A 7,763-nucleotide genomic window follows, 5' to 3' on the forward strand; every position below is an offset into this window, starting at 1 on the left:
GGGCTCCCCCACACTATGCTGAGACCTTGATGGTTTGGGAGTAGTAGGAAGAGATGAGGGGGCCAGGAGGAGAGCAGAAGGTTAGAATCTCATAATAAACCAGGATTAGAGTGATTATCTTAATTTACCGAGGTTAGCTAGCCAGTTATTTGTCGTCCTTAACGTAGGAGTCACTGCTAGCTAGCTAGCCAACAGCTAGCCAACGTCTTCCGAATTGAACTTCAACAACCCGGTCAACATTCCGCCTCGCTCCACAGGTAGTATCACATTTTCATTTCACTTCATTACAGTACAACGGTTTGATTTGTTTGATCGTAGCTAGCTAGCTATTTAGCCGTCTTTGTATCTAAGACAATTGTGTAGTCTGGAGCGATTTTCTAGGTTAGCTAGCCAGCTATTGTCGTTCTTTTAACGTAACGTTACGTAATCAACACTGCTAGCTAGCCAGCTAGCCCCCGAATAGCAGCACTGTAGAAACTATTACACTCGACGGAACGACTTGATTAGTGTAGTGTCAACAACATAGCCACTGCCAGCTAGCCTACTCCAGCAGTACTGTATCATTTCAATCATTTTAGTCAATAAGATTCTTGCTACGTAAGCTTAACGTTCTGAACATTCGACAAGTGTAGTCCACTTGTCTTTCCAATCTCCTTTGCATTAGCGTAGCCTCTTCTGTAGCCTGTCAACTATGTGTCTATCTATCCCTGTTCTCTCCTCTCTGCACAGACCATACAAACGCTCCACACCGCGTGGCCGCGGCCACCCTAATCTGGTGGTCCCAGCGCGCACGACCCACGTGGAGTTCCAGGTCTCCGGTAGCCTCTGGAACTGCCGATCTGCGGCCAACAAGGCAGAGTTCATCTCAGCCTATGCCTCCCTCCAGTCCCTCGACTTCTTGGCACTGACGGAAACATGGATCACCACAGACAACACTGCTACTCCTACTGCTCTCTCTTCGTCCGCCCACGTGTTCTCGCACACCCCGAGAGCTTCTGGTCAGCGGGGTGGTGGCACCGGGATCCTCATCTCTCCCAAGTGGTCATTCTCTCTTTCTCCCCTTACCCATCTGTCTATCGCCTCCTTTGAATTCCATGCTGTCACAGTTACCAGCCCTTTCAAGCTTAACATCCTTATCATTTATCGCCCTCCAGGTTCCCTCGGAGAGTTCATCAATGAGCTTGATGCCTTGCTAAGCTCCTTTCCTGAGGACGGCTCACCTCTCACAGTCCTGGGCGACTTTAACCTCCCCACGTCTACCTTTGAGTGCTGATTTCCTCTCTGCCTCCTTCTTTCCACTCCTCTCCTCTTTTGACCTCACCCTCTCACCTTCCCCCCCTACTCACAAGGCAGGCAATACGCTCGACCTCATCTTTACTAGATGCTGTTCTTCCACTAACCTCATTGCAACTCCCCTCCAAGTCTCCGACCACTACCTTGTATCCTTTTCCCTCTCGCTCTCATCCAACACTTCCCACACTGCCCCTACTCGGATGGTATCGCGCCGTCCCAACCTTCGCTCTCTCTCCCCCCGCTACTCTCTCCTCTTCCATCCTATCATCTCTTCCCTCTGCTCATACCTTCTCCAACCTATCTCCTGATTCTGCCTCCTCAACCCTCCTCTCTTCCCTTTCTGCATCCTTTGACTCTCTATGTCCCCTATCCTCCAGGCCGGCTCGGTCCTCCCCTCCCGCTCAGTGGCTCGACGACTCACTGCGAGCTCACAGAACAGTGCTCCGGGCAGCCGAGCGGAAATGGAGGAAAACTCGCCTCCCTGCGGACCTGGCATCCTTTCACTCCCTCCTCTCTACATTTTCCTCCTCTGTCTCTGCTGCTAAAGCCACTTTCTTCCACTCTAAATTCCAAGCATCTGCCTCTAACCCTAGGAAGCTCTTTGCCACCTTCTCCTCCCTCCTGAATCCTCCTCCCCTCCCCCCTCCTCCCTCTCTGCAGATGACTTCGTCAACCATTTTGAAAAGAAGGTCGACGACATCCGATCCTCGTTTGCTAAGTCAAACGACACCGCTGGTTCTGCTCACACTGCCCTACCCTGTGCTCTGACCTCTTTCTCTTCTCCAGACCATTTCCGGAGACCTTCTCCCTTACCTCACCTCGCTCATCAACTCATCCCTGACCGCTGGCTACGTCCCTTCCGTCCTCAAGAGAGCGAGAGTTGCACCCCTTCTGAAAAAACCTACACTCGATCCCTCCGATGTCAACAACTACAGACCAGTATCCCTTCTTTCTTTTCTCTCCAAAACTCTTGAACGTGCCGTCCTTGGCCAGCTCTCCCGCTATCTCTCTCAGAATAACCTTCTTGGTCCAAATCAGTCAGGTTTCAAGACTAGTCATTCAACTGAGACTGCTCTTCTCTGTATCACGGAGGCGCTCCGCACTGCTAAAGCTAACTCTCTCTCCTCTGCTCTCATCCTTCTAGACCTATCGGCTGCCTTCGACACTGTGAACCATCAGAACCTCCTCTCCACCCTCTCCGAGTTGGGCATCTCCGGCGCGGCCCACGCTTGGATTGCGTCCTACCTGACAGGTCGCTCCTACCAGGTGGCGTGGCGAGAATCTGTCTCCTCGCCACGCGCTCTCACCACTGGTGTCCCCCAGGGCTCTGTTCTAGGCCCTCTCCTATTCTCGCTATACACCAAGTCACTTGGCTCTGTCATAACCTCACATGGTCTCTCCTATCATTGCTATGCAGACGACACACAATTAATCTTCTCCTTTCCCCCTTCTGATGACCAGGTGGCGAATCGCATCTCTGTATGTCTGGCAGACATATCAGTGTGGATGACGGATCACCACCTCAAGCTGAACCTCGGCAAGACGGAGCTGCTCTTCCTCCCGGGGAAGGACTGCCCGTTCCATGATCTCGCCATCACGGTTGACAACTCCATTGTTTCCTCCTCCCAGAGCGCTAAGAACCTTGGCGTGATCCTGGACAACACCCTGTCGTTCTCAACTAACATCAAGGCGGTGGCCCGTTCCTGTAGGTTCATGCTCTACAACATCCGCAGAGTACGCCCCTGCCTCACACAGGAAGCGGCGCAGGTCCTAATCCAGGCACTTGTCATCTCCCGTCTGGATTACTGCAACTCGCTGTTGGCTGGGCTCCCTGCCTGTGCCATCAAACCCCTACAACTCATCCAGAACGCCGCAGCCCGTCTGATGTTCAACCTTCCCAAGTTCTCTCACGTCACCCCGCTCCTCCGCTCTCTCCACTGGCTTCCAGTTGAAGCTCGCATCCGCTACAAGACCATGGTGCTTGCCTACGGAGCTGTGAGGGGAACGGCACCGCAGTACCTCCAGGCTCTGATCAGGCCCTACACCCAAACAAGGGCACTGCGTTCATCCACCTCTGGCCTGCTCGCCTCCCTACCACTGAGGAAGTACAGTTCCCGCTCAGCCCAGTCAAAACTGTTCGCTGCTCTGGCCCCCAATGGTGGAACAAACTCCCTCACGACGCCAGGACAGCGGAGTCAATCACCACCTTCCGGAGACACCTGAAACCCCACCTCTTCAAGGAATACCTAGGATAGGATAAGTAATCCTTCTCACCCCCCTCCCCCTTAATGATTTAGATGCACTATTGTAAAGTGGCTGTTCCACTGGATGTCAGAAGGTGAATTCACCAATTTGTAAGTCGCTCTGGATAAGAGCGTCTGCTAAATGACTTAAATGTAAAATGTAAATGTAAATTAAGAGAAGATAGAAGTGACACAGAATGGGTAGATAACAGTTACTGAGTGGAGACCAACATAGTTCAATTATAGACAGGTATAGATGAAAACTGAATTGGAGAAGCGAGAACGTAAAGAGATTTCAAAATGGGAAAAGTTAGGAGCTGTCTATACAGATGGGATTTGACACAAGGATAAGTTTCCCATACTACCTAAGTCATTGTTTAGATTTGCAGCCAATTGATACATGGGCAGAGCTAAATATCCAATGCTAGAACTAGGAAGACCTGAACAAGTTGATGTAGAAGCAGAAAATACCATAACAGGACATATGAGAAAGTTGTTTCGTAACGACACCCGTATGTGTCAAAGATTTTATGCCCAACAGGAGAGTTGCAGAAGGAGATAACACACAAGATCCAACCAGGAGATTGGGTCTGGGTCCAATCCCTGAAGAGAAAATACTTGAAACAGCCATGGTGGGACGGACCATGCCAAGTGCTACTGGTGACAGCCTTTGCGGTGAGAATAGCAGAAAGGGCCACCTGGGTACATATTACACACTGCAAGAGGGTAAGACACACTGACACTGTCAAACAATCATAGTTAGGAGAAGAACCGAATACCAATAGGGTTCATGGGTCACCTCTCTGACGAAGATTCCCTAACCAGACTGATCCTCACTGTGTGCGTTCATAGAAGTGAAAGTATGGGGTGGCCTCTAGCCAGTGATGTGTTCTCTGGGAAGGGGTGGGGCTTTACAGGAGTGCTGGTCGGTCTGAGCTGTCAAATTGTGGGAGCCATATTCCTAATACATCATGAACCACTCGAGAAGGCAGAAGATGGTAACTTGACCCATCCTGTAGAAGAGGGAGATCCCGTGTTACGAAGGTACAGGAGGTCACTCGATCTGGATAAAAAGAAAGTGAGAGTGGGGTTAGGGAAGGCTGTCTGATTTGAGTTCTGTGTAGACCAAATGGGGTCCCTAACCTCCTGGCAGTCTAGGACTCTGACTACATGGGGAAGATATCTGTGCCAATCCTCGTGTAGTTCATGGGATCCGGTCATAGCTCACACAGAGAGAGGAAGCTATGTAAATCAACACTCCAAAATATAGAAACAGATGGAGTATAGTAAATGTCAGTGTTTTTGACTGCAATCCAGAGCAAGGGAAGTATTGCATAAAGGTACGAATCACCATTAAAATCATAAAGAAAGAGGATCTCGGGTTATGGTATGTTGTTTTGAACCCGACTGGGTTGGATGACACAAGAGGGCAACTGTAGGTGTGCAAAGTTTCAGACAGATAACTTCAGGAATGGGTGAGCTACATGACATTTAGCATGAAGTCACCCAGGTGTCCCACACAAGTTGCCCAAATGTACCAGTGCAATACAACAGTGCAAATAACTACATACAACATATCAAAAAGCAATTCTAACACACACACAAAAATATATATATATATATATTTAAATATTAGAAAATAAATATAAAAAAAAACAGTACACCCTTTGGAAGTCCTCTACACAATATTTTGCTGCCTTTGCCATGTCCCATACCAGTCTCTTTCTGATGTAAATTAGAGGCAAACTGAACAAGTGGTGCAGTTCATGCAACACAGAGCACAACGACGCCTCCATGCTGTGCCCTTTTGGCCCTGAGGCACAGTCATGCCTGCAGTAATGAACTGTGGCATATGAACAGCACTGGAGGCAGGAGTAGAGGGGGCATAGGTAGAGCGGGCAGCTTGGCACCGGGGGCTCCCAGTCGGAGTCGCTATCACTGTGAAAGAAAACATTAAAAATATATTTGTATTGTATGAGCCTTTTATCATCACATAAAATAAACAGATATGTATTGTATAGAACAGAGGGAACAGTCACTAAGGTGAAGTGCTGTTCCATTCAACTTCGGCCATTGTTGGGGGCCTGGCTATTTCATATGGAAATGGGGAGGAGTAGCAGGCGCAGTGGCCATGTGTGTGTTTGCTGTTCTACTCCATTCCATTTGAATAAAAAAGGAAATATATATATATCTGACATGGAAAATATATATATCTGACATGGAATATATACAGTGGGGCAAAAAAGTATTTAGTCAGCCACCAATTGTGCAAGTTCTCCCACTTAAAAAGACGAGAAAGGCCTGTAATTTTCATCGTAGGTACACTTCAACTATGACAGACAAAATGAGAAATAATGTCCAGAAAATCACATTGTAGGATTTTTTATGAATTTATTTGCAAATTATGGTGGAAAATAAGTATTTGGTCACCTACAAACAAGCAAGATTTCTGGCTCTCACAGACCTGTAACTTCTTCTTTAAGAGGCTCCTCTCTCCACTCGTTAACTGTATTAACCTCTAGCGTCGAGCAATCCCGTATCCGAGAGCGTAATCGTAGCCTCAAGCTAATTAGCATAACACAACGTTAACTATTCATGAAAATCGCAAATGAAATGAAATAAATATATTGGCTCACAAGCTTAGCCTTTTGTTAACAACACTGTCATCTCAGATTTTCAAAATATGCTTTTCAACCATAGCTACACAAGCATTTGTGTAAGAGTATTGATAGCTAGCATAGCATTAATCCTAGCATTCAGCAGGCAATATTTTCACAAAAACAAGAAAAGAATTCAAATAAAATCATTTACCTTTGAAGAACTTTGGATGTTTTCAATGAGGAGACTCTCAGTTAGATAGCAAATGTTCAGTTTTTCCAAAAAGATTATTTGTGTAGGAGAAATCGCTCAGTTTTGTTCATCACGTTTGGCTAAGAAAAAAAAAAGAAAATTCAGTCATTACAACGCCAAACCTTTTTCCAAATTAACTCTAAACGTCTAAACGTTGTTTAGAATCAATCCTCAAGGTGTTTTTCACATATCTATTCGATGATAAATCATTCGTGGCAGTTGCCTTTCTCCTCTGAACCTAATGGAAAAGTGGACACAGCTAGAGATTGCGCAATAATTTCGACGGAGGACCCCAAGCGGACACCTGGTAAATGTAGTTTCTTATGGTCAATCTTCCAATGATATGCCTACAAATACGTCACAATGCTGCAGACACCTTGGGGAAACGACAGAAAGTGTAGGCTCATTCCTGGCGCATTCACAGCCATATAAGGAGACATTGGAACACAGCGCATTCAAAATCTGGGGCATTTCCTGTATGACATTTCATATTGGTTTCGCCTGTAGCATTAATTCTGGGGCACTCACAGACAATATCTTTGCAGTTTTGGAAATGTCAGTGTTTTCTTTCCAAAGCTGTCAATTATATGCATAGTCAAGCATCTTTTCGTGACAAAATATCTAGTTTAAAAGGGGAACGTTTTTTTATTCAAAAATTAAAAGAGCGCCGCCTATATCGAAGAAGTTAATGGCACCTGTTTGAACTTGTTATCAGTATAAAAGACACCTGTCCATAACCTCAAAAAGTCACACTCCAAACTCCACTACGGCCAAGACCAAAGAGCTGTCAAAGGACACCAGAAACAAAATTGTAGACCTGCACCAGGCTGGAAAGACTGAATCTGCAATAGGTAAGCAGCTTGGTTTGAAGAAATCGACTGTGGGAGCAATTATTAGGAAATGGAAGACATACAAGACCACTAATAGTCTCCCTCGATCTGGGGCTCCACGCAAGACCTCACCCTGTGGGGTGAAAATGATCACAAGAACAGTGAGCAAAATCCCAGAACCACAACGGGGGGACCTAGTAAATGACCTGCAGAGGGCTGGGACCAAAGTAACAAAGCCTACCATGAGTAACACACTATGCCGCCAATGACTCAAATCCTGGATGGATTCTCTCTGGGTTTTCGCCTGTCATATCAGTTCTTTTATACTCACAGATATCAATTTAACAGTTTTAGAAACTTCAGTGTGTTTCCTATCCAATGCAACCAATTATATGCATACCCTAGCTTCTGGGTCTGAGTAAAAGGCAGTTTATTTTGGGCACGTCAGTCATCCGAACATCCGAATCTGAACATCCAAATTTTTTTGACCACATCACTGATATTAATACAGAATCGTAAAACATTGTAATAATTCGAAGAAGGCATT

The sequence above is a fragment of the Oncorhynchus masou genome, chromosome 2 (genome assembly GCF_036934945.1).
Source record: "Oncorhynchus masou masou isolate Uvic2021 chromosome 2, UVic_Omas_1.1, whole genome shotgun sequence".
NCBI lineage: Eukaryota > Metazoa > Chordata > Actinopteri > Salmoniformes > Salmonidae > Oncorhynchus > Oncorhynchus masou.